General features: G+C 34.3%; 1 protein-coding gene and 1 pseudogene across 8 annotated transcripts in view; both read left to right on the top strand.

Annotated features, from left to right (window-relative positions):
- The window catches only part of LOC145295825 (thrombospondin-1-like), a 520,485-nt gene that overhangs the window by 138,495 nt on the left and 354,282 nt on the right, over positions 1 to 27,708 (top strand). The gene's annotated exons all lie outside the window — the stretch shown is intronic.
- On the top strand, positions 17,384 to 17,510 carry LOC145296449 (U2 spliceosomal RNA; annotated as a pseudogene).

The raw sequence follows: 27,708 nt of genomic DNA, 5'->3' as shown, positions 1-27,708 counted from the left end.
GTGGTCAGAAAATGTACGACTTAGCTTGCCCTCTTGTATATCCCTGCCCCACAACTATCATCCCTACACACATCAGTGAAGAGGTTAAGATATGTGGAAGAAAAGGAAAAGACACGAAGGAGAAAAGAGAAAACAGAAAGACGGGAAAGAGGAAGAATAAAACGAGGAAACGGTTTATTGGTGGTGAGTCTAATGCATGTCTTTAACCTTTCCCATTCGTCCCCCATTCTCAAACATCCCCAACTTCACTCGCATCTCGTTTTAGTTTTTTTTTTTTTTAATATACTACGGCGAACGACAGGTTGCTAAATCCCACCCGACACTGTAGAGATCCCTAGATGTAAAAGATCTTTCTACTCCAATAGTTTCTTCCCGAGAACCGCTAGACTTTGGAATTCCATTCCAGGTCCCTGCTTCCCCAACAGTACTGACGTGCAGAAGTTCAAGTGTAACGTGAACTGACATCTTCCTGCCCAAATCCCTACATAGTACCCCAGTAGTTGTAGCCCCTGATAGCAGTCCCCTACACCAAACTGGCAATTTGCCTTGTTTGGGGTGAAAATGTAAAAAAAAAAATAATAATAAAATAACAAAATGTGTATAATTAATTTATCTCCATCTTTAGATATAACCATTTGCTCTAATCATGACAAGATCAAAGTGTAATATCTGTTCTTCTGATGCTGCAATTCGCTTTCTTGTTCTCTTTCAGTGGAGGAGAAATCCTTCACGACTGAGATAATTTTTATTTTTGTCCCTTTACTCTACGTTAAAAAAGGACCTTGGTGTCTAACTCTGTCCCGTGGGGAGGCATTGTAAATAGGTACTCTAATTGTGATAATGTTAATTAAAAATAGAAGGTAATGTGGATAAACATGTTGGTGACTGATAATTTATAATGATAATGATAATTCTAAATAATAATTATATTGATTAATAATGCTAACGATAGTAGAAAGAATATATTTAAAGTAATATTAAAAAACTTATAACATATGTAATTTAGCGACGTAAATTATTTGACAAACAAAAAATTAAAAAAACTATTTATTTTTATATAAAACACATTATTAGACCCAAAGGCTGAAATAAAACCTGAAAAAATTTCATTTTTATCATTTTTTAATCATTTTTTATACGACTATCGAAGCTAGTGTATTGCTTTTAAAAGTTGACCGTTCTAAGGTTTGACAGATTGGCCTTTTTAAGGGAAAATTTGACCTTTTTTACACTATTATTACAAAAAATGTGGCGGCCAAAATATAGTTCATGAAAGAACGTATCCTGCCTTGACAGAGTACAAAATAGACTTCGTGGCTTAGTGGGGGGATGGCCTTTTTTCTACCTTGCAACCTCTCTCCCACAGAAGAGACGTTGCGAGCCTATCCTTGTTTTATCGTTATTTCTATGGCAGGTGCTCATTTGAACTCCAATCTCTGGTTCCCCCTCGTCAATCTTTCACGAAAAACACCCGTCTAGCTGAATCCACTGAGAAAAATTTCCCCCACTCTATATCTGTGCCTAAATCAAAACGCGGATTCCATGAACAAAGCTTATTTCTTAGAACTGCACGCCTGTGGAACTCTGTTCCGTCTGCTTGCTTCCCACCGGACTACAACTTGGACTACAATGTTAACAAATTCATAATGAACCGCCCCATTAAGTAAACACTTCATCAAATCTCCACACTAACATAATGTACTTGCAATAACCCTTACCCCTGAGTGGCTTCCGGGCCTTGATAAGTGGTGATCACTGTGTAAAAAAGGGCCAAATTTGGCCTTAAATAGGCCAATCTGTTAAACCTTAGAAAGGCCAAATTTTAAAAGCAGTACAACGGCTTCGATTGTCTTACATTTAGTCTAATAAAAATGAAATTTGTCGGGCTTTATTTCAGCCCTAGGGTCTAATAAAGTGGTTTATATAAAAAATAAATAGGTTTTATAATTTTTGTATGTCAAATAAATTACGCCGCTAAACTATACATTTAACAAATAATTAAATTTATCGTTATTTTATGTTTCAAATGTAATTCTCGCCCTTCACCAGAAAAAAACAAATTGTATTTGTCATGTTTTGCCCCCCCCCCTCAATCGCCAAACTTGAAAAAAAAGCTAGAGGTGACATGTCTCGTTGAACGCTTGGTGGCCGAAAAGTGGGTGCTTATTTTACGTAAAATTTATATAGAAAAGTGATCCCCCACTCTAAGATGTTAATTTTTTCCCAACAATTTTTCCCTCATAATATTTATAAAGGCTGTTTAAACGTATTAAGCCAACAAAAGTAGATCTTCATTTTTTTAGGGGCTAAACTCCGCTCGGTTACGTCGTATAAAGTTACATTTTGTAATTGGAAAGTTAAGTTTGTAATCGATGAGATGAACGTGAAAAAAGAAAAAACGTATAAATTGTAGAATTTAGAGAGGAGCTGCAGTAGATCTTCATTTATTTTAGGTGTTAAACGACGCTGGGTCATATCAGAAAAGTTTAGCGATTTCTGTATAGCAGTTTAAAGAATAATAAAAACAAACAAATGAAATCTTTTAAATTTTTTCGTACGTGTTTTTTTTGTTGAAAAAAAAAAAACAATAAAAGCCAAAAATTTGCTATCTACAAGGAATTATTTCCAGCTAGAAAGTTATTGAAATTGCCACAATAATTTTATTTGGTGCGCGTTTATTTTTTATGCTTAGCATCTAGAGAAAATAGCTCTAAAAGAAGTTTTAAAAAAGGTCGCTGTTGGAAATAATAATTCCAAATAAATTCAATTAAATATATTATCAATATAATTGGTGTTTAAAATTTCTTAAATACCAATTTTAAATACCATACATAAAACACTTCTCTCGCTAAAAACATTAACTAAGATACGGGTATTTAGTAAAATCAATTTTTGTTTATGTCATATGCAAATAAGGTGATCTCTTAATTGTATATTTTTGCAAGAATCATACTATATATAGAAATAAATGAAAGATTAAAGTAAGATGCGTTTTGTATATGTGAACAAGTTAATAAACAAACAAACAAACAAACAAACATAAGCTTTTTAAATGAAGGTCACCACTTATCAAGGCCCAGAAACAACTCGGGGATAAGAGTTATTGCGTGTACAGTAATCAATGGGATAGTATCGTAGTAATAGTTAGTATCGGAAATTTGATAAAGTGTCTTACTTAAGCGGGCGGTTCAACAGGAATTTGTTTATGTTGGACTTGAAGACGTTCAAGTTGAAGTAAGGAGGGAAACAGGCAAGTGGCAGAGAGTTCCACGGGTGTGCAGTTCTAAGAAAGAAGCTTTGTTCATGGAATCTACATTTTGATTTTGGCACATATAAAGAGTGGGGAAAATTATTGACAGTAGTTTCAGCTAAACCGGTGTTTTTCGAGAAAGATTGTCGAGGGGGGACGAGAGATTGGTGCTCAGACGAGCACTTGCCATGGAAATAACGATAAAATAAAGATAGCGTATCTTCTGTGAGAGAGAAGTTGCAGGGAAGAGAAAAGGGCATCCCCACTAAGCCACGAAGTCTATTTTGTACTCTGTCAAGGCAGGATAGATTGTTTTTAGCAGCTCCTGCCCAGATGTGGCAACAGTACTCTATTCTTGGACGTTCTTTTATATAGATAGAGAATTGCATCATTAGTGAGATATCTTCTGGAGCCGTAAAAGGATCCCACCATTTTCCCATGGACCTTGGCCACAGAATTGATGTATGTGTTTATATCAGGAGTAAAGGTCAAAACATGCCCGCTCTAGACAAGAGCCATCCATTTCAATTGATTCCAGATGGGGATCAGAGCGTTGATGATGTAAAGATAGTAGCTTGGTTTTAGATGCATTATAAGTGACCAGCCACCTCTTCCCCCATTGTACCACACGCTCAAGATCAGAGGAGAGAGAATCAGAGAGAACATTATCATTTACGGCCTTTGATGTGTTGCCATAGATGGTCGTGTCATCAGCATAGATGTCAACGAATGATTTAAGTATGTGTTTTGAGAGATCATTGATGTAAATCAGGAAGCGAGTTGGGCCCATGATGGACCCCTGAGGGACTCCAGCATTAACACTGTGGACCTCTGATTTCTGCCCATCAACCACTACTCTTATGAGCCTTTCAGAGAGAAATGATTTAATAATTGAGAAAACATTTCCAGTTATACCGTAGCTGGAAATCTTGTGAAGTAGGCTTTTATACCATACCTTATGGAAGGCCTTTGATATGTCCAGAGTAATTGCCCTAGAAATGAAGCCTTTGTCGAGAGATTCACTAATCCTATGAGATATAACCATTAGCACATCTGCTGTAGATATTGCAGAGCGGAAACCATATTGCATGTCACTAAGAAGGTTATTTCTGCTGAGGTGGTTGACTACTTCTCTATTTGATATGGATTCCAGCAACTTACTCATGACACACAGGAGACTTATTGATCTGCACTGAAAGGGAGATGACTTTTCACCTGAATTCTTGAATACAGGGCATACTGATGAGGTTTCCCAGGTTGTTGAAAAGCACTTTTCCTTAAGGCAACGCTTAAGCAATTTTGTAAATATGGAGCAAGTTCTGGTTGAAGCTTTTTTACACTATAATTGGGATGCCATCAGGGCCAGTTGCTTTACTGGAATCAAGATTCTGGATTAGCTTGGCGACCTCATGCACGGATATTTGTATGTTACCTAGCTTGTTCTGTGTTATAGGAGGAAATATGGGGAGTTGATGGCCTTCGTCGCATAGGGAAGAATTAGCTGCAAATTTCTTTCCAAATAGTCTGGCCTTGTCTGACGCTGACGAGATGACCTCTGGTCCATTGATAGTGGTTCGGATAGAACACACGCTTCTGTTCAGGATCCTATTTACTATTTGCCAAAACTGGTGGTAACCAAGCCGCTGCTCAGCTACTTTGGATTTTACGGGTTGTGCATATAGCTCTCTTGATTTTTTTATTACTCTTTTACAGTGGTTGCTGGCGGTCCTGAAAGCAGCTTTATTCTCAGTGTATCTATTACGTTGGTAGATATGGAAAAAGTGATTTCTTTGCGCGATGGCAGCAGCACATTCTGGGGAGAACCATGGCTGGCTGTTAGGTTTTTGTTGGAATTTTTTCGATGGTATTAATCGGTCTATGCCTACAATTAACCATTCGATCAGGTCTGATACTATAGAGGACACATCCTTTTTAAACATTGAATTCAGAGGTAGATCAGTTATAAATGTACGGAAGCTATCCCAGTCAGCCATAGATATCGATATACAATACGGTGGAGAGATACGCCTGAAGAGTTATTACATCTTAACTGATACAACGGAGTGGTCGGAGGATCCCGGAGGAGATAGAATGAAACATGAGCATAGCTCAAGGGAAGTTGAGAGAAAAAGGTCTAGAAAGCTTGCGTACTGACCGGTAGTATCGTGCACACGGATGCGCTCGTTAACAATCTGAGTAAGGTCAAAGGCAATGGCAAAATAATGACAGAACTTCCCCTCATCTGTCTTATTTGAGTGAGTCAGACATTCCACGTTATGGACATTGAAGTCACCGCAAAAGTTAATATCAGCCGAGGGATGAGCAGACAGGACGTGGTCAATTTTCTCAGATATACTCTTAAAGATAGTAACTCCGCTGTTGTGGGGGCGATAGAGGGCAAATATAAATGCGGTGGTGTAAGCAAGTGCAACCCAGAAGCATATAAGGTAAATTAGGATCTGGAGATATCCATGCCACATTGGAAGCCATCTTTAATGTAGGCACATATACCATGCCCATGGCGATCTTGGGGGTCAGATTTAGATGTTAAGTTAAAGTATCCTTTAATTATGAACTCATCTAACGAGGTGGTCGGCCCTATTCCAGTTTCGCTTAGAAAGAATATGTCCGGTTTCATCTCCTGTAATTGGGTTTCAACCTCTGGAAGGTTGGAACGTAGACCCCTGATGTTGGAGAAGGAGACATGGTAGTAGGGGTCTACGTTAGTGGATGGGGTTCTAGGTTTATTCGTGTTTTTTTTTCTTTTTGTTTTGAGATCCTATTGAGGATTTTGGGATTTGTGGAACAGGTCAGCATACTAGGTTAGAGCAGGACAGAGAGGGAAAGTAGGAGAGAAAAGACAGGATTTTTTTGAATACGAATAAGTAATACGAATTTATATATATGTGTGTGTGTGTGTGTGTGTGTGTGTGTGTGTGTGTGTGTGTGTGTGTGATTGTTGAGCTGGATTAAATCCGACAATATGAAATAGAATGGAGGTGGAAGGACCTGAATACTCAACGTTTCGCCCGATTTATGCGGGCTTTTTCAATGCCATCCCTCTTGAAAAAGCTCGCATAAATCGGGCGAAACGTTGAGTATGTAGGTCCTTTCACCCCCATTCAATTATATATATATATATATATATATATATATATATATATATATATATATATAAAAAGCTGAACGCCTGTGTGTGTCTGGTCACGAATAGGCTCCTATATGGTTGACTATTATAGAAAACTGATAACATATAATGATAGAAGATGTATCGAGACACAGGAATGGCTATGTTTGATCTGGGATAATGATGATTCATTTAAATTGTGAGGTCTGCGTACGCGCTTGGTCAACAAAGTATGGAAATAAAAAATGTAAAAATTAAAAAAAAAAAGTTTACAAGTGTTTTTAATATAGATGTACATAATAATACTTTGATAAGTATGTTTTAACTTAAATAGGGATGGTATAATAAAATTGTGGGGTCTGCGTTCGCGCCTGGCCTCCATAGAATGGAAATAGGCACACACTTTAATAAAGACTTTTCATATCTATCTGCGTAAGTATACTTTGATAATTATGTTTCAGTTTGAAGAAATATGGTATAATAAAATTATGGGGTGTTCGTTCACGTCTGACCTCCATAGAATGGGAATATGTCACAAAGTTTAAAAAGTTTTTTTTGAATATAGATCCACAGAATATTGTGATAAGTGTTTCAGTGTGAACAGGTATATTAGAATAAATTATTGAGTTTATCTATTTTATTTTTACTTTCATCATTTTTTGCTTTGGTTTCGATACCCCCAAATTCGAAGCTATCTCTTTACAACCCTTCGTTTTCATAACCTATCATACTTTCATAAATCAGTCCATTTTTTTTAACCCAGTCAACGACGTGTACTGCTTCTAGTATATATATATATATATATATATATATATATATATATATATATATATATATATATATATGGTGGAGCATTTGTTCCTATATGCTAGTTTTGAAATACATAAAACAAAGAAGCCATTGTTTTATGATACTGTCCTATTAATATATATTCTAACAAAGCTAACTGAAAATTATATCATATAGAAATAATTAATTACAAAACATTCCATATTTTTTTCATATTATCAGTTCTGTTTCAAACCAGGTTCGGGTTAATTTCTTTTAGAAATTCACAGTATGTACCTGTCTGACTCACCATCAAGCTAAACCCACTGAGTAGACGTACAACACTACAACTGATCCAGAATGCAGTTATACTTTAGAGCAGGTGGGAATAAGAGATAAGACTGTAATAGTACATATTGCCGTGCAAATTGTGTTAACACAGACTTATAGAAATGGCTATCTGTACCAAGTTGTCTGAGAAGCTGTTCGATATGAACGCATTTTATAATAGATTTAAGAAGACAAATGGCGACCATTATGTGTTCTTCTGCGCATTTCTTTTTAATAGTCACGAATGCTCCAGAGAAATGTTTTCTCTGATTCTAAATATCCGTTTACAAACCATAAAACTAATTCGGACAGCTGATATCAACTAACGGCATTACAAACCTGTTTTGTTCAAACGGTGCATTTGGTGATATCTGTTTTGTTTTTGTTGTTACATTTTTTAAATATATTTTGTAAGTTATTTCTTGTTTTTAGATTATTTTTATTTTCCTTTTTTTATTTTATGTATCTAATATTTTTGCTAGAATTCGATTTCAACTTTTTCATTTTTTAAATTCACTATTGTCGTTTTTATAATTCCTTGGTGTTATTACTTTGAAAAGAAATATCCACAGAATTTCAAGCACTCTCTATTCGATGTCCTTGCGTTATTTTCTATTATCTAAATCGTAGCAGATTCGTTAAATATTAACATTTGTGAACAAGATAGTAAACTAGGTGAAACACATTAACATTTATATAACATAAACACCAAGCGGATTATAAATATTTTTATATGAATGTTTAGGTGGCAGAAGAAAGGGCGAATGACGTACATAGTTGGAACGTTCCAAATGTAACGCCTCCTATTTTTATTCCATCTGATTGGATAAGAGGAAATTGAAAATTGCACTGTGATGATGACTGAACCTATGCATTCATGGACTGAAAGGTTTATCTCTTTGTGGCAGATACAGAAATTGTGAGACTCTAAGAAAGCAACTTCTGACAGGCATGTAGTTAAAGATTGAGTCATTGAATTCTTCACAAAATTGTTTTGAACATGGTGGTGACTATGTAAAAAAATAAATTCTGGAGCACAAGTGGTCGCTCGTTTTAATTGTATCCCTCCGTCTTCATAGCTCTTTAACTTTTGTAGTTTACTTTTGGAATTACACTTATATAACAAAACGCGCCCCGGACGCCCATGTACACTCATCCTTCATCGCTAACAAAAGTGCATTGAGAAAGTTAGTGATTATGTAGTAAAATAAATTTTGTAACACAAAAGGTCACTCGTTTTAATGGGATTCCTATTGTTTTCATAACTCTTTAACTTTTTGCGTTAAATATAGGAGATTTTACTTTTGGAACGAGCCCCCTCCGTAAACAACAAATGAAAAGAGGAGTGGTCAGAGAACAGGATAATGCGAATAATTTGAAAGATGAAAGAAGGGAAGGCGTTGATTAAAGGCTAATGGTGTCAGTAAGACGAATGATAAAATACACGAGAGGAGTGGAATGATGTAAATAACTTAAAGGGAGATAAAGAAAGTGCAGATAGAAATAGGAGTGTGAAGGAGGGGTAAAAGTGAGAAAGTAATGGAGAGATGAAAGAGGAGAGAGAAAAAGAGACAAACGTGACAGAGAATGAAGCGAGGGGGCAGGGAGGAAAAGAGACAGAATGTAGGAAAGAGAGTTTACTATGACGTCACAATATATTGTAAAAAAATTTAATCTGTAAAAAAAAAAAAAATAACCGTTCATCCATTGATACCATTACATTTGTTTAATCATTGCTATTGTTGAACAGGTCAAATCTCTGACATTTTTTATTATTTATCTATTGATTTATCTTTTGTTTTTATTATACATCTAATGATTTATCATAGTACTAACGTTGGCCCAAAGGAGTTATGCGTCATTTAGTCTAATAAAATATCCACTGTGCGAAGAAAAGATAAATGTTCTAATATAAGAATTAAGTGCACATGGTGTAACTACCAGTCGTATGTAACTGGCTGCATTAGGCATACATGGCACTGTGCTATTGAGATAACTTAATTGCATTACGTATCGCTGGATCACCACTCTTACCAGTCATTAGTTTGCTTTCCGTACAAACACATGTGTGCCAAGTCATCTTCATTCTTTATACTACAATGGCGGTTTAAGTGTTTATATTATTATTAAGATTGCTGTGTCTGGGTTCATGCGGCACATTATTACTGCAACCTATTATACACATATAAATATATTGATACGCACACATACACTTGTACATACACGCTCATACACACACACACGCACACACACGCAGGCACGTCTATTATATCTATATTAGTGAAATTTTCTGTGTGTCTGTCTTTGTGTGTACATTTTCCTACCAAATTACTTTGTCAATTTTCAGTCTCCAGACTCGATATTTGACATAAGGGATATTTAGATTTGGAAAATCTTTTTAATCGGTTTTTGGCCGAAAATTTGGCTACCAAGGGGTCAAAGTTCAAAAGTTTTTGCGGTTTCTAGCAAACTATATAGATATAATAGATACGCACGTGTGTGTTTATGGGCGTGTGTGTACAAGTGTATGTGTGCGTATCAATGTATGTATATGTGTATAATAGGTTGCAGTAATAATGTGCCGCATGAACCCAGACAAGGCAACAGGGGAGACAACCTAAGCAGCAAAACTGAAGCTGGCTTGCAGGACACTATAGATACAAATGAAGGATAATTTGGGCATATTTTATTGGTTTGAGAATACAGGTAAATGTTACCAATCTTCAAAAAGTCTGCAAATTCCCGCCCCATAGAACCAAAGATGTGAGCATTTCAATAGTCAATTTAGCTACGAGTATAGATATATCTATATATCTATTTTTGGCATTTTTATAGCCATAAAATCTCTCGGAAAAGGTAGAGTATCTTTCCACCCACAAAAAAATTCTTTAAAATTACAACTATTGTAGATTTTCAATGATGCTGAAAACGAAACTAACGTTGAAAACTCCAGGAAACGAGAAGTTTCCAAGATATAAAGAAATTATTGTTTTAAAAAGTTGGGGGTCATTTTTCTATATTAATTTAACATAAAATAATCCATTTTTGGGAGGGAGTTTTTTAAAGGTTGGTGTTTATTGTGGTAGACCAACACAAAAACTACCTTAAAAATAGGTTTTAAGGTGTGCTGAAAACGAATATCGTATTTAAATTTTCCGCGATTAAGTTCTGATGAAAAGTATTAGGCTTTGAATTGCCTAAGCATAAACACTGCTTAGAACCCATATTCCTTTAAATATATCTTCCTTGCTGGACTGATAATAAAATCATTATGCACTGACGAACTACAAAAACTTGTGCCCCTTCGACGTGTTTTTGTATTGCCGATATTTTCCTATTAATATTAATAACTTTTTTGAAACTATAATTTCTTCTTATCTTGGAAACTACTTGTTTCCTGGAATGTTAAACGTTATTATCGTTTTCAGTACCTTCAAACATCTATAATAGTGGTAATTTTAAAGGATTGTTTTTAGTGTAAAAAGATACTGCGCCTTTCCCAATGTTTCAATCATAGTCATTTGTTTTCCTAGTTTTTATTATGAATTACAAAATATCTGATAATTCCCCAAAACTTTTGGCCTTGATGGAGGGCAGACTAAAACTTGTTGCTATGGTTTAAAATGATATGAAATAACAGCAAGGGGATATTTGACCAAATATTTCTCATATATAGTATCTCGCCTGTTTGGTTTTCATACATAAAGTAAATTTCACAGTGTATAAGGACTATTTGATACTGGGGATAATCATAATCATACCATATTTCAAAAAGAGGGAGATATAACATATGAGAAATATTATGAATCAAGTCTTCCCTTGCGTTATTTATAATTATTTGAAACCATAGCAAGTTTTAGTCTCCCAGCTATCAAGGCAAAAGATTTGGGGGATATATATATATATATATATATATATATATATATATATATATATATATATAATTTATACAATCAGAAAAAACAACACCTTTTTTTTTAGTAGTACACAATTTTTGTTTTTATTATTTTTTATGACATGTTATTATATTTTTTTTTTCTTAGTCTGACAGCTGTTTCGAAGGGTAAAAGGACAAACGGTTGTTTTAATTATAACATACCGAATTCTCATTATTTACCGTTCTCTTTGGAGACAATTAAAATCAATTAATTACAGTCAAAAAATTGTTTTTAAAACTCACATGGGGATGGAATTTTTTTATCGAGGTTGCCATCTTTAAAAATTTTCCATGGGTTTTTTATAGATCTATATTTTCTTTTTGTTAGCCTTATTTTCGTATTTTTTGGTTTTTTAATTTCTTTCCAATTTATGTATCTAATATCAATTAGCTGTCAGACTAAGAAAAAAAATATATAATAACATGTCATAAAAAAATAATAAAAACAAAAATTGTGTACTACTAAAAAAAAAGGTGTTGTTTTTTTCTGATTGTACAAATTATATTGCTCTGAATTCTCATCGAGCTAAACCGAGGTTAATATTGGTACAATAATCAATATAATACCATTTAAAAGGTATTAAAATTGATTGTTAAAAAAATCCACATATATATATATGTATATATATATATGTATATATATATATATATATATATATAACCATATTTTTCTGCGCATTATAAATGATCACTTCTAAAGAAAGGTAGCCCAAAAATCTTTCAACGCATCAAGTTTTTATTTAATTTTCCTTGATCATTTTATCATCCTGACCATGAACCAAGAAAATATGGACGAAACGTTGATATTTTTCTAATGCATAGCTTTTCTTTTCTCTTTCCTATAATGTCATACAATCGAAGCTATTTTCATCCACACACACACACATATATATATATATATATATATATATATATATATATATATATATATATATATATATATAGAGAGAGAGAGAGAGAGAGAGAGAGAGAGAGAGAGTAGAAATGTACAAGTTTTTTTTTTTCTGAGGGCGCAGTTAAAACCCACTGGGAGAGATGCATATTTTTTTAAGACATGTGTTTCGGAGAAGAAAATTTCTGACATAACACCTGATGTCCTGATGTCTACTATCCGCTCTGTCCGTGTCACGTGCATTGACTGGGATTAGCAGTTGTTCCAAAAAAGCGTGGATCGTTGTACGCAGTAATTTAATCACTGAGAGACATGAAAGCTTACGAAAGTGTCACCATAATCATGATATACACTTTTCTATTTTGGGTCTAAATTATTAGTACACATAAAATGAATTCATGCAGACAATTGAGCAAATAGGCAAATACGCATCTAATTAAAACTGGTAAATAAGTCTGTCTATTAAAATATATCATAATGAAGTGATAGACCGGTCCATTTTTAATCCATATGTATAGATATATAACTAATTTACACTTACAAAGGTTTTTAGATACAAGATTTAGTCATTTGAATTGATTGGGCCTTGTTTAGGTAATCAATTATTTAAGTAAGTAAATAATTATTTAAGCAATGGATAATTAATTTGGATTAGTATTATTGTTAATAGAATTATACAGTACCAAACTATTAGTAGTTGCTGCGGTAGTATATTCTTAAATGGAAATTGGGCGTCATTAGAAATCTTAAACAATTCAGTGTATCGTCAGAAAGAGCATTTTTAACATAAGCTGACAGTTTAATTGTAGATTCTTACCTTTACACAATTAATCACAGTAGATATGTCAGCATTTGAACATGCCAGCCGATTTAAACAGTTTTCACGGTATTGATTAGACCAATTGTACATCGTCTGTTGTTACCATAGTGTAATTGATACAATGTAGTTAATTGTTTCTCTATTCTCATAACATGCTGTGCCGTTAGAATCTCAACGGTTTATCGTTATTTACGCGTTAGTTATTCTCACACGTGACATTACATGTGATTGCTCACTAGCAAGATCAAATGGTGTTCACTAACCTCTGACTTAAAACAACTCTATACTGTATTACTGTAATATTGTTGAGATTATATATTATGCATACATGTGTCTTATGCTATTAGATTGTATGATAGTGTATATACGCCTGTATATACGCATCACAGTCATCTATGTGACGTGTGTATATGTGTGTTCATCTATGGTCGTTTAGCATTGTGATCGTCTACTTTAAAATTCTTTGTGTGTTTGTCCATTTAATTACAGTTCATGAATGGATAAAAATATACATAACTACCTTTACAACACAAAAGACGAATAACACTTATTTGGGGTCTCGACCTCTGCTTAATAGGGAACATATCTGGTCCATCTTTTGTCTTGTTTTGATGGATCCTCGTAAAAGCTGCAAATGAAGATTCGTAGAACTCGAAATCTTGGTGGTATTTACAGCAGCTTTATTTCGGATGTTTCCCCTACAACGCTTGCCCTGGATTTTTTACATTCAACATTTTCCCCTACTTGGAGCCATGTCCGTAGACCGTCTTTCTCCGTCTGGCGACCGATTCGGTCTGATCTCTCTGACTCCCAACACGTGTCTTTCAAGCTTTTTCCCAAGGTCTACATCATCTTAAGTGGCCTCTACGTCAGATTACATCAGAGGTCAGACCTATTTTTAATTATTGTTTGTGTTCTAATATTTTTTCTGTTAAAACATTTTAACATAAATAATTTTATCTATAAATATTTATTATGTAATGATAACATTTCTTCGGACATTCTATTGTTACAAATATTATAACGATCATAATAATGGTCGACCAGCACATTCTTCGACATTGCGCTTAGTGTTTTCTGACCGTACTGAACTTCATAAAAGTTTTGTTGTCAATGATGGATGACTCAAGACAAGTGTTACAGGTAAAATAAGATCCATTTAAATATTAATGTGCTGACCCCCTTCATTATATGATGCATTACTGATGAACACCTGCATTAAAAACGACTAGAAAAACATTACGCTTCGTCAGTGTTCGCATTTGCTGTTTATCTAGATATATTACTAAAATATTTTTTTTCAGGGATAAATTTTAGCATTTCTGATTATCTGAAGAAGAAAAATGATTTTTTATTCGAGTGAGAATTTGTATTTGCTTTCTCACTTTCTTTCGTCATTGGAAATGATTTCGTCGAGAAAGTAGAAAAAACACGCTTTACGCAATAACTTTTGCATGGCGGGAAAGGAATCATTACAATAATATAAAAAGAAATTTGTCTATGTGTATATAAATTACTTCTCTATTGAATCCTTATGGACTCAAAAACGGCTTGGCTAATTTTATGAAATCTCACATGAAGTTACTTTATATGTCTGGCAGTGTTCTTAGATAGTTTTTTTATCGAAATGTTTTCGACAATTATCGATAGTTGATAATCGAAATAATCCGATGAAAGGAGGATCAGGTGATTTTGACTAAAGTTAACACCTTACACATCCTAATATCACAAGTGCATTTGAGAAGTTTTATGCCGAAATGCTCGACATATCAAATCAACAGTAGGTTCCTTAGTATGACAGGGGTGCATTCGAAAGGAATGTTTCTGGTGAAAGTACAATTGAAGCATGATACTTGAATTTTGCATTTTAAACTTTATTTCAAGCAATTATATATAAAAAGCAACTTTATAAAATCAATAGTAGGTTCTCTACAGCGAAATACAGACTGCACTGTATTGTGAACTAAGTCACTGCGAGAGGTATGTGAACTTTCCTCTGATGCATCGCGCTGGGTCCCCAACTAGAGAAGGCAATCGATTTAATGGAAAAATGGGCAATTTCATCGATTTCGATTACAATAAAAATATGGGAGTGTGCAACATTCGTCGATCATCATTCGATCCAGGAAACTTTGGGTAACCCTGTTAAAAGTCCACGTATGCTTCTAGGTTAGTGATTTAAAAGTTATGAGGTTTTTTGAAGCATGAAAAACGATGTTACCTTTTGTATTTAATATTTTTATTGTTATTTTTTATATTTCAAGCGGACCTCCGCTCTTGGTCACAACGAAGTATCGAAATGAAAAAGAAAAAGAAAACTGTTGAAAGAACTGGAGATTAGTAGCGTGGACAGCGTTCATTCCTAGCAATCGTGTTCGAAAAAGTTCACGTGAATTATTTTAGCCGTTTGTGGAAGAAGATTGTGTTTTTTAATATGTTTTATATATATATATATATATATATATAAATATATATATATATATATATGAATTTACAAATAAATATTGTTTTTGTTATAAGGTGAACCAGTAGTAGTAGTAGTAGTAGTAGTAGTAGTAGTAGTAGGTGGTGGTGGTGGTGGTGGTGGTGGTTGTGAGGGTGGATTAGTGTTTTTATTATATACTCATGAGAAATTCTCACGAGATCAGAATTCGTAATCAAAGCGTGAAGCTATTGTTCTGCCTTTGATTCTCAAATGTGGTTGTTTATTAAATTCTCTTCGACAAAAAGTATGTTTTTCCATTCACATTTGGGATAAAAGTTGTTTTGAAAAGAGACATAACTAATCGAATATGTTTCGGAATTTTTGAGATAATGGATGATAATTTGTTTTATTTCTATCGTTTGGACTACTATTCTCATTTGGTTTGTTATTCCTACAACATTTCGGTTATCTTACATGTGACGCAAAGGATACAGTGCTAAGTATAATCAGTTTTAAGTGACAGTCTTATGGGGGTTCATGGTTCAATCCTTACTACAGGCGATACTAATTAAAATATAATAAAATTTAAAATAGTTGTAAATTATTTTATGAACAAAATGATTCAATTCACAAATAGTGAAAGAAATCTACAGAAATAGTTTTTCAGTTAATAATTAAATAAATTTGTATTCGTATATTTCGTATTAGATTTCTTTCTCTTGACTTGAGATTAATTGATAAAACAAGAAAAGTCCAGATGAGCAAAATAAATAAAGACATATTACAGTATAGAAGAATAAATAAAATCACTTTCTTTCGCGGTGAAGACAGTTCATAGTTTTCACTTAGGAATTGGTAAAGCTTTATGCGAGACTACATAAAGCAATCTATAAAAGTGAGAATGTGTATAGGAGGATGCTTCTCAACCTATATACTCAACGAATTTTAAATCTACACATTTGAAATTTAGTATATAGATTATTCAGACATGTGGAAATCTTTTAATCAGTTTTCATCCTAAAAATGCTTCTAAGGATTAAAAATTGTAAAATTGGTACGTGGGAGTCGTCGGATTTCTTTTCTGTTTGCTAACTGTTTCACGATTGCGCATGCGTGAATCTTTCACATTACAGATTCCTTGTGTTAACCATAACTCAGTTTGTAAACACCTTTTTAACGAGCTTGTCATGCTGGCCGATGGTAATCGTACTTGACGCGCTGTCTTTAGGTTTTGGTTTCGATTTCAGCTCTAGTAATTTTTAGTCGCGTGCAAGCGACTCTATAAGTCACTCCGTCGGTCGGTCTGTTGGTCGGTCTGTCCGTAACACTTTTGTGCTTGGCCTTTTTGGTTAAGATCAAAGGTCTGTTCTTAATAGTTGCTGTTCTTAGCTTTTTAAGCTTTTCTTGGCCTTCAGGCCGGGATAAAAGTGTAGTATCTGTTTCGGCAGATACTACACTTAAGATAATTTGTACCAGTCAATGGAAGGAAACCCTCTATACTGGGACAATTATTATTTTTGGTAACCAGAGTGACCCCTTTTTGCCTACTTTTAGGGGAGCTGGTTTTTACCTCACATTAAAAACGGCCTTGTGCCTAATTTGCTCAGTGGGGGAGCAAATAAATACCATCTGTTTCGGCAGATACTGCAAGTAAAGACCATATGTGGGGGCAACCCCACATATAAGAACTTGGTCAATGTAGGGACAATCCTTCATATCAATTATCACTATCCAGCTCCCCTACTCCTCGGGGAGCTGGTCCCCATTTCTCCTTCACTCCTCACATTAAAAATCAGCCTTGTGCCTAATTTGCTCGGTGGGGGAGCAAATAAATACCCTTTTCTTGGCCTTTTGGTCAAGATCAAGGTGTAGTATCTGTTCTTACTACATGCTGTACTTATTGTGATATAAAGTGGGGGATCACTTTTCTGTATTAATTTAATGGAAAATGATCACCCACTTTACAACCAGTCAGTCTCAAAGCCATTCAAGTCATTCTCCAGATCATTCAAGTTGTTTTTGAAGGATTCCAATTATTTTTTAAGCATTCAAGTCATTCTTAAGGTCATTCAATTCATCCTTAAGTTCATTAAAGTCATTCTAAGTCATTTACTTTTTATTTATTTAAGTCATTTCAGCCCATTTTTCGGTCATTTTAGTTTATATTTAAGAATTTCATGTCAATCCTACATTCACGCATTCATTCATTACACAGGAGCACGCGACTAATGGCTATCGGACTTGTTTTTTTACTTACAAGAAATGAACTGTTTAGAAAACTACTCGCATGCACATGTCTCAGTTTCTTTCTTTTTTTAACTTCATTTTCGAAATAATTTAATGTTACGTTTAATACCTATGTTATTTCTGCTTAAAGTATAATATTTATGCGTATTTTACGAGCGGCCAACGCCGGGCGCACTGTTAGTCTTATCCTATGTTATTTTCTTTAAAAGTAAGAATGTGTGTGTGAGGACACTTCTCAACCTATATACTCAACGAATTTTTAATCTACAGACTGAAATTTAGTAAAAAGGTTATTCAGACATGTGGAAAAGTTTTTAATTGGTTTTCATCTAAAAAAATAGATGCTAAGGGATCCAAATTGAAAGATTCGTACGTGGGCGTCGTTGAATGTTTCTGTTTGCTGTTTCACGAATGCGCATGCGTGAATGGTTAACATTACAGATTACTTATGTTAAGAATAAGTAAATTCAAAAATCATTTCTTAAAGATCATTTCAATCATGCGTGATTTTTATCCTACTTGCCTTACAGTTTTTGGCTTTGGTTTGGAACTCAGCTCGAAATGATCTGTTTAGAAAAACATAATACTCGCATGCACATTGCTCAGTTTTTCTCTATGAATTAAAATATAATGTTTATGCGTATTTTACGACCGGGTAATGTCAGACGGCCTGCTAGTATATCTATAAAAGTGAGAATGTGTGTGTATATAAAGAAACTTCTCAACCTATATATTCAACAAATTTTTCTACTACAGACAATTTGGATTTGACTCACTGTCTTTAGGTTTTGGTTTCGATCGCAGATCGAGTTTCTTTTTTACTAACAAGAAGTGAACTGTTTAGAAAAAAAACATAATACTCGCATACACATGACCCAGTTTCTTATATACATATATATATATATTACTTTTTCTAAACGAATTTAACGTTACGTTTAATCGTAGGTAACACCCAGTATATCATCTGTTATGGTGAGAAAAGAGTACTTGAGGAATTTTTAATTTAGATTTCAAATGATGTATTTTCAAATAAGTTTTCGTTATAATACCTTTACTTTATATATCATTAAAAAATCATCTTTCGCTCTATCTAATCGTTTAAATTCAATAATTTTAAAACAATTATGGCTTCTTTTCACAACGTTGAATACAAGATGGCAAAAAAGCAAATTCGCACAATTTTCTTATTTCAACTCAAGCTATGCCGAAAAGCTGCTGAAACAGATATCAACATAGTGTTTGAAACAACTACTGAACGCACAACACAACGGTGGTTTAAGAAATTGTGTGGCGGCGACGAGAGTCTTGAAGATGATGAGCCTATTGGTCGACCATCGGATGTTGACAACGATTAATTAAGATTAATTTAGTCAAAGCCAATCCATGCATAATTGTTCGAGAACTTGCTTCTGAATTAGATGTAATGTATATGCCGATTTCCAACCACTTGATAGAGATTGGAAAGACAAAAATACATGATAAATGGGTGCCTCGCGAATTGAACGACAAGCAAAATAAATGCCGTTATGAAGTGTTATCTTCCCTTCTTTTGCGCAACAAAAACGACCCGTTTCTCGACCGGGCTGTGACTTGCGATGAAAAGTAGGTTCTTTACGACAACCAGCGACGTTCATCTCAGTGGTTAGACGCCGATAAAGTTCCACTTCCCCGAGCCAGAGTTGCAACAAAGAAGATCATGCTAACTGTTCGGTGGTCTGCGACTGGTCTCATTCATTACAGTTTTTTAATACAGGCGAAACGGTGGAGAAATACTGTCAAAAAAATGTTGAAATGCATCAGAAACTTCGACAACAATACTCAGCATTAGTCAACAGAAAAGGACCAATTTTCCTCCACGACAATGTTCGATTGCATGCTGCAGAACCGATAATGTAGAAGTATGACGAATTGAGCTTTGAAACTCGGTCTCATCCGTCATACTTTCCAGATCTCTCTTTTACTAACTACAACTTTTTCAAATATTTTGGGGCAAAAAGAGAGAAGAGACTTATTTGGCAATAATTTGATTGGTCAGTGCTTTCGCCGAAATTCTTGTAACATTCTACCACAGATGCAGTTTCCAAGCAGTCAGGAAAGCAAGATTCGTTAAGGAATTTGTTGAAAAGTCTGGAGAGAACTGGTACAACGTCAGCGGAGCATTTCTTTAATCGTACAGCCTGGATGCGATCTAACTGCTTTTGTGGTGTCTAGGTTCTTTATGAAATTATGTACTTGACAAGGGGTGATTTTTAAATCATCTCGTATGGCTATTGGCCGCTAAGGAAGATCTGAGAGGGAGTAGTTTGCTGGGTCCATTGTAGAGTTGGAAGCAAAACCGACTGGCAAGTAGGTTAGCCTTCTCGATGGTCGTGCAAACAACTTTAAGATTGTTGGATAGTGGGGGAATTCTTGATTGCCCATTATTTACTACACTGTTATTGATTTTCCAGAAATCACCAGTCCCTAATTCTTGCGCTTCAATGCATTTTCTGGTCGTTTCGGTATATTCTCTCTAAGCTGTCGCTATTTTTAATTTACAATTACTTCTAGCTGCTGTAAACTTTTGTTTATTTGTACTGGACTTATGTCGGTTAAATCTACGGTATGCATGTTGCCTCTGAGCAATGGCACTGCGCATGTAAAAGTAAACCATTGGTGAGAGTATGGTTTTCTATTTAACTTCCGTGTGGAAACATTTGCTTCAATTGCCGCTTTGAACCATTCAGTGGTCTCATTTGCACGCTGTTCCGCAGAAACAGAAAAGATATTTCCCCATGTGGCATCTCTGATGTGATCCCTGATTGGATCTGACTTAGCCTTATTGTAATACCTTGTCGTTTTGAGCAATGGCTCTTCAACTTGGGAACGAGAGTTTTGGTTGATGCCTACCATTATCCAAGCGTGATCAGCATTCCCGAGAGGGCAATGGGCATGTCTTACACAATCCTCAGGAACTGTAGTCAGAAATAGATCCAGGAGTGAGGCTTGCTGGTCCTTACGATCTGGGAGATGGATCGGGAACATAACTCTGTGTCAAGGAATGGGATATGTAAACGTTATATTTGATGCTACTAGCTGCTACTTAGAGAAGCCAATCCAATTACTGTGGTGAACGCTAAAGTCACCAAATACATGTGCTTGGACACTAATATCTAGGGAAAGTGCTACATCTATACTGCCAGAGACGAGATTGATTAGAGTACAGTCCTGGCTCAAGGGAAAGAAAATATAAATAGCTAACGGTATGTTGTAAAGTTAGTCTAAATTACATAAAGGCCTCGTCATCTGATTCTAGTGCAGATTATGTAGTCTGTGCATGTGTCTGTTAGAGTCCTTACAAACATGTTAAAGTGGTTAGAGCGAATAGAGGAGTACAAGTTAGTTTTAGTGGTAGTGGTAGGTTAAGAGAGGCATGTAATATTTTTTACGTCAAGTCTTTCAGGGTGTTTACATGCGATCGTCTAAATAAAGTAGAATCTGATTGTTTAGTGGGTGAAATAGCATAGAGTTTTCATGTAGAAATTAACCAAAAATTGAAAGTGATTCTTGAATGTTTGTTTTTCTTTATAATGTAATAGATCATCTTCATCAGCATCATATTGTATGAATCTGAAGAGTCTATTGTTGACATTGGTTTCTTCCGATATTTTCTAGTCATAATTATTTCTAGAAAAATATTTGCTACTTACGGGAGTGACTATATGAAGGTTGCAAACATCCTAATCGAAAGAGATTTTGTGGAACAAACGGGATTCAAACTTGGAACAGCCAACAATCATCTCTTCACATGGATCCGGTTAAAAAATATGGAACTAGCAATGTCATGTTAAAATTCGAGTTTTACTGTTCAATTGTGCAGTAGTAGCGTTTAGAAAAGTATAAATTCAAAATGTTCCTATTAACTATAAACTTTCAACTAAACTGTAATTTTATCTACTGTTAAGTCAGGGTTCAAGGCTAAATGTTGCTGAGATTGATAATTAAATAATGATGCTGAGATTGACAATTAAATAATGATGCTGAGATTGACAATTAAATAATGATGCTGAGACTGACAATTAATGAACAGTGATATGAGAGGAGTGAAAACGATGAAGAAAATAAACAAAAATTAAGACGATATTTCAAAGACTGTAGTGGAATGGGGTAAAAAATGGGTGGTAACGTCAAATGCTGCTAAGACTAAGCTCGGTTCTTTTAATAATTACAAGGAATCTTCTCGGCCACCAATAGCTATGACTAAAGATACTTTACCTGAAAGTACTTCTTTCAAACTCCTCAACTTAACGTTCACAGGGAACATGAGTTGGAACAGATACATTGAGAGCATTGCGAAGGCTGCTGCTGAAGGTGGGCTCTCTCTACTATGCAAAAAAGTCACTTACGCCTGAAAGTATCCTGTACCTCTATAAGGCAACCATTCGCCCATGTATGGAGTATTGTTGTCACATTTGGGCTGGTGCATCTGCTACTAGTCTCCCACTCCTGAACAGGGGTCAAACGAGAGTTGCCAACCTAAAAGGCCCTGAACTGTCACCTAAGATTCAACCTCTGTCACATCGACGAAATATTGCATGCTTCTGATTGTGTTACAAATATTTTAATGGTAGATGCTCCAACGAACTACAAGCCCTTGTACCCTTTCGACGTAAGTATCTCCGACAACCCTGACAAGCAGTAAAGCCCCGCCCCTACACAGTAGATATCCTTAGATGTAAGAAAGCATACTCTTCTATATTTTCTTCCCCAGAACTGCTTCTTGCTTCCCCAATTGTACAGACATGTAGATATTCAAGTGTAATGTGAACAGACATCTTACTGCTCAACTCCCTTCATAGAATCCCTGGAACTTATGTCCCTGATAGTAGACCTTTACATCAAAGTGGCACTGTGTCTTGTTTGGGGTGAAATGTAACAATAAAAAAATTGGTGACATTTGGCTTGAAGATCACTATGTTATACTCTGTGAGGAAGTAGTGCTGTCGTAATGTGCTCCACAGATGGGAAGTTTACAACTTTTGTTCATTTCAAAATATAAAAAGATCTGGTTACAATAGTAAAGTCTCAGGAGTAATTAATCGAAAAGAATGTATTAACCGTGAAACAGACATGAATTGGTCTCACTAGTATTAACCAACAAAAACATTGGTTTTCTATTTTTTTTGTTTAATATTTCGAGTTTCAATCATGACCTGTTTTATTTAGGCAAGAGCTCATTGGCCAGAAAGTGTTCCAGAATTAGCCAGGAAAATGGTATTCACTCGATAAACTGGTTACAGATGAAGGAAAGTTTGGAAATTGGGTCTTTGCCAAAATGTCATCTTTACGTCAAACTCTCAATATGAGTGATCACATGACTTTCCATCGTTTTCAGACCCTTTCTGTCACACACACATACACACAGACAGACACAGATAGACAGACAGACAGACACGCACACACACACACACACACACACACACATATATATATGTATATATATATATGACGTTACCTGGTATTAAACGTAACGTTAAATTCCTTTAAGAATGAAGTATAAAAACGAAAAGAAACTGGAACATGTGCATGCCAGTGTTATGGTTTTTCTTGTGAGTAATAAAACATATACTTACGTTGAGATCAAAATCCAAACCTAGAGAGTAAGTCAAGTACGATAACCATTAGGCCAGCTTGACACGTTATTTAGAACGTGTTTTAAACCAACTTATTCTTAACGTATGCAATCTGTCACGTTAACGATTCACGCATGCGCATTCGTGAAAAAGTTAGCCAATATAAAAATCTGATAACCCCAAGTACCATTTTTTTTATTTTGACCCCTTAGCAGCACGTTTTTTTCAGGGTGAAAACAGATTTAAATGTTATCCACATGTTTGAATACTATATATATATATCAAATTTTAAGTCTGTACATCAAAACTTCGTTGAGTATATAGTGAGTGAAATTTTTTTCCCCCGGCAGGACTAAAGTTATGGTTATCGTCGGGCTCATGGACTTTCAGTAGCTGAGGGAGTGACACTCGTCTGAAAAGACGTTGCAATCATTATTATATATATATATATATATATATATATATATATATATATATATATATATATATAGTAAAAATACGCTTATTAAATACATTTTATTTGATGCAGATTTTGTATTTAATATTATAGAGCCAATTCTATATCGATTATCATAGTGTACCCAATATAGTGTAGTGGTTCCAAAGGCATCAGCTGGAATAGAAATGAAGACATATAACTCTTCAACCTTATTCGTTATCCTCTGAGCCACGTCCACATGCATATAAAAATTAAAAAATAACAAAGTTAAGCTATGTGTATATCTGCACATGCGCAGAAAAGCGCTTTAAATCGTTCACATTTTTCAATGTTGACCACTTAGTAGCTGTTTCAAAGGCTAAAGACTAAATTGAAGTTGTTCCACATTTCCAAATCTCCTATATATCAAGTTTCAAGTCTGCAAACGAAAATAACAGAGGAGTTTGGTAGACACCGTTTCTCAAACAGAAATACAAGATAACTATATACATAAATATATAAGAGAAGGAAAAACTCTGATGCATATATGCTATCCTTCTGATGTGCCCTTATATGTTGTGCCTACTTTTAATTACTATTTACCATATTATCATACTCCTTCATTCTAATTTCATTTTTAAATATCATTTGTTTTTTGTATAATTCTTGCCCTTCTCCTCTTCTGAAGAGAAGAATTTAGTTTCGAAATGCCATGGGTTAAAGAGTTTTTCTTAATTGCCAATTAACTTTTCCCCATTGTTCTCATGATAGATTAAAGTTATATATAACTTTTATTCCTTACCTTTCATTTAATATCATATATATATATATATATATATATATATATATATATATATATATATATACGTTTTATTTTTTATTACCGTATCTTTCTGTTAAGTTACATTATTGTTTTGGCTACACGGCCGTTTTTTTGGCCGTCTGTAGCGTCCTCAGACTTTTACAGAAATGTTCGCTATTTTGGAATGAATATATATATATATATATATATATATATATATATATATATATATATATATATATATATATATATATAATGTGTGTGTGCGTGTTGAATCAAGCGAATCAGAATGTCACCGTTTGACCGAAACAATAATGAATTGAACAAATATAACGGATATAAGTTGCTTCAAATGACTTTCTTGCTCATAATACTTATAACTGCTAGGTATATTGGTAATTTTTTGCTTTACTGACGGAAAGAAAAACCTGAACTTAAGCCTTTCATAAAAATGAAGGATTTCTTCAATAATTACAAAATGATTATTTTCATTTTTATTTTTTTTGAAGGGGGTAAATATTTAGCAATAATAATAGTGTCATACAATAAAGTCTACGATAATGTTTTACTTCTTTATTTCTTGTGTTCATCTCCCGATTAATGGAGCTGAAAGTAGAATTTTACCAAATACACATTTGTATTTATTATCTTTTAACTAAACAAAGCATTGTTCGTAATAAATACGAAACATTTTTTACTTGTTAATAATGTGCATGGCGATGGGGTGGTTATCCATTACAATATTTTAAACAACAGTGTCTATAATTAAGGGAGGAGAAATAATTAAAAAGAAACCAATAATATTCTTAAAGTACTATACGGCCATATGTTGTGTTTGTCTCCCAATGCGTTGGACGTAAAATTTTTGCAATGCACATTCAGCTACGAAATTTATATCTACTGTTTATTCGGTAAACAGAATATGTTTACATACTATACATATATATATATATATATATATATATATATATATATATATATATATATATATATGTGTGTTATTAATTACCTAACGAGGAAAATACTAAACGAAATGTGGTGACATTTATAAGATATCAGCATGTTAAAAGCTGGTTTTCGATTCTTATGTTTAAATCACTGTAAACCTCTTACCATAAAAAGAAACGACCCAACAACTCCGGACCATATAGAATGGAATTAATTTATAGTCCATTGTTTGAAGAAAAATACGTTTGATCGTCATATTAAAAGTTAGTCTATTTTTTCCAATTTTTTTTTTTAATGTACAGCATAATTCACGTTGACACACCTGTTCTCATTAGATCACCGAAGTTAAGCAACGTTGAGCTTGGTAAGTACTAAAATAGGTGGCCATTTGAGAATTCCAGGAGTTATATTTGCTCTCCGATAATCTCGGCATTGTTTCCAGTCGTCTAGCATTTCTCCTTATCACTGGACTCAAGCAGTGCCGATTCAGGAGGTGCGGTAGAGAATTTCGCCACCTCTGCCTTATTATAAACGCAACTACCCTTACAGAGTGTATCCATTGTCTATTTATACTGAACGGAGTCTATCCTTTTCCAATACTGGATGTAGCTGTGCGAAATCATTTCTCTTCGTCATTTTTGACAGAACGGGTTCACTAGTATATATAAAACAAGTGTACACCCTCCGTCAAAAATGATGGAAAAAAATTATCCTTCGGCAGTGTTCGCACTAATACAACATATAAAATAAAGTCCGACACTTTGAAGTTAAACAAAAAGGAAATAAGAAAGCAGTAATGAAACTCGAAAGTTTTTTTGTTGTTTTTTTTAAGTAAAGAAAGAAAAAAATCATATAAATCTAAGAAGAAAAAATAAAAATTAATTATTGAAATAAATTTGCTTTCTCAATTTTCCTAAATATTAAAATGAATGCATACGATAGTAATTTACTCGATATATATATATATATATATATATATCATTAATTACATTAAATATGCCAAATCAATTCACACTCATACAATTCGATAAGATTTTAAGTATATATATATATATATATATATATATATATATATATATATATATGGTAAAACTGGTAATTAGTAAAAACCTGAAGAGAGTGCTCAATACTATCGCAGAGCATATATATATGTGTGTGTGTGTGTGTGTGTGTGTGTGTGTGTCTAACGGAATACGTGTTATGTCTTACAAAATAAAATAGAGGAAACCAACAATCGCATCCCCAGACGCTTGTAAGCACATATTGCATACCTTTGTACACGAATAAATGTTTTTTCACTAAGTTGTTTGTTTTGCTGTCCATCTTTCCTAAAAGTGCAAAGTTTACAGGGGGGGGGGAGCAATGTGGTTACATAACTCACCGTTTTGCCGTGAATCAATATTTCATAATTCATAATAACTTCAATAGATTAGGAGTTTTCCAATCACATCGCGATGCCCCGTTCAGTCTCGAAAGATAAAGGATACCCCCTGTAGGGCCAGTTGCACCTGTAATTCTGAGGTAAGGGTTGTGCAATCATACCTCACCTGAATCGGCACTATTTGAGTCCAGTGGCAAGGAAAAGTCCAGGACGACTGGAAACAATGCCGAGATAAACAGCACATACAGCACCTGTAAGTCCCAAATGGTCGCCCATTTAGTAGTGACCCGGTGCAACGTTGCTTGACTTCAGTGATCCAGCGAAAACCGGTGTGTCAACGTGATTATGCCAGTCACTATTATTGATGCGCGTATATAAACAACGATCAGCTGGAAGATGTAATAACTTCACTAAAAATTTGATGCGGAGCAATTTTCTATCTGTTAAATTATTCGTGTTTAACTTGTAGGCTTTGTATGTGTGTGTGTGTGTGTGTGTGTGTGTGTGTGTGTGTGTGTGCGCGCGCGCTCTCTCTCTCTCTCTCTCTTTATAAATATATATATATATATATATATAAAATAAAAATTACAATTAAATTTACCAAAATGAGTTAAGATGGTATATTATAAATATTAAAGAATTAATATTTATAAAGTACTCTCAACCAGATGTAAAAGCTCGATGAATCCAAATAGGAGATAGAGCTTATAATAAGAGCAAATAGTTAATAAAACATGTTAAAAAACACTTT

The sequence above is a fragment of the Euprymna scolopes genome, chromosome 16, assembly GCF_053919585.1.
Source record: "Euprymna scolopes isolate OS-2025 chromosome 16, ASM5391958v1, whole genome shotgun sequence".
Classification (NCBI taxonomy): domain Eukaryota; kingdom Metazoa; phylum Mollusca; class Cephalopoda; order Sepiida; family Sepiolidae; genus Euprymna; species Euprymna scolopes.
Note: the sequence above shows the minus strand (reverse complement) of the source record. Positions and strands in the feature narration are given on the sequence as shown.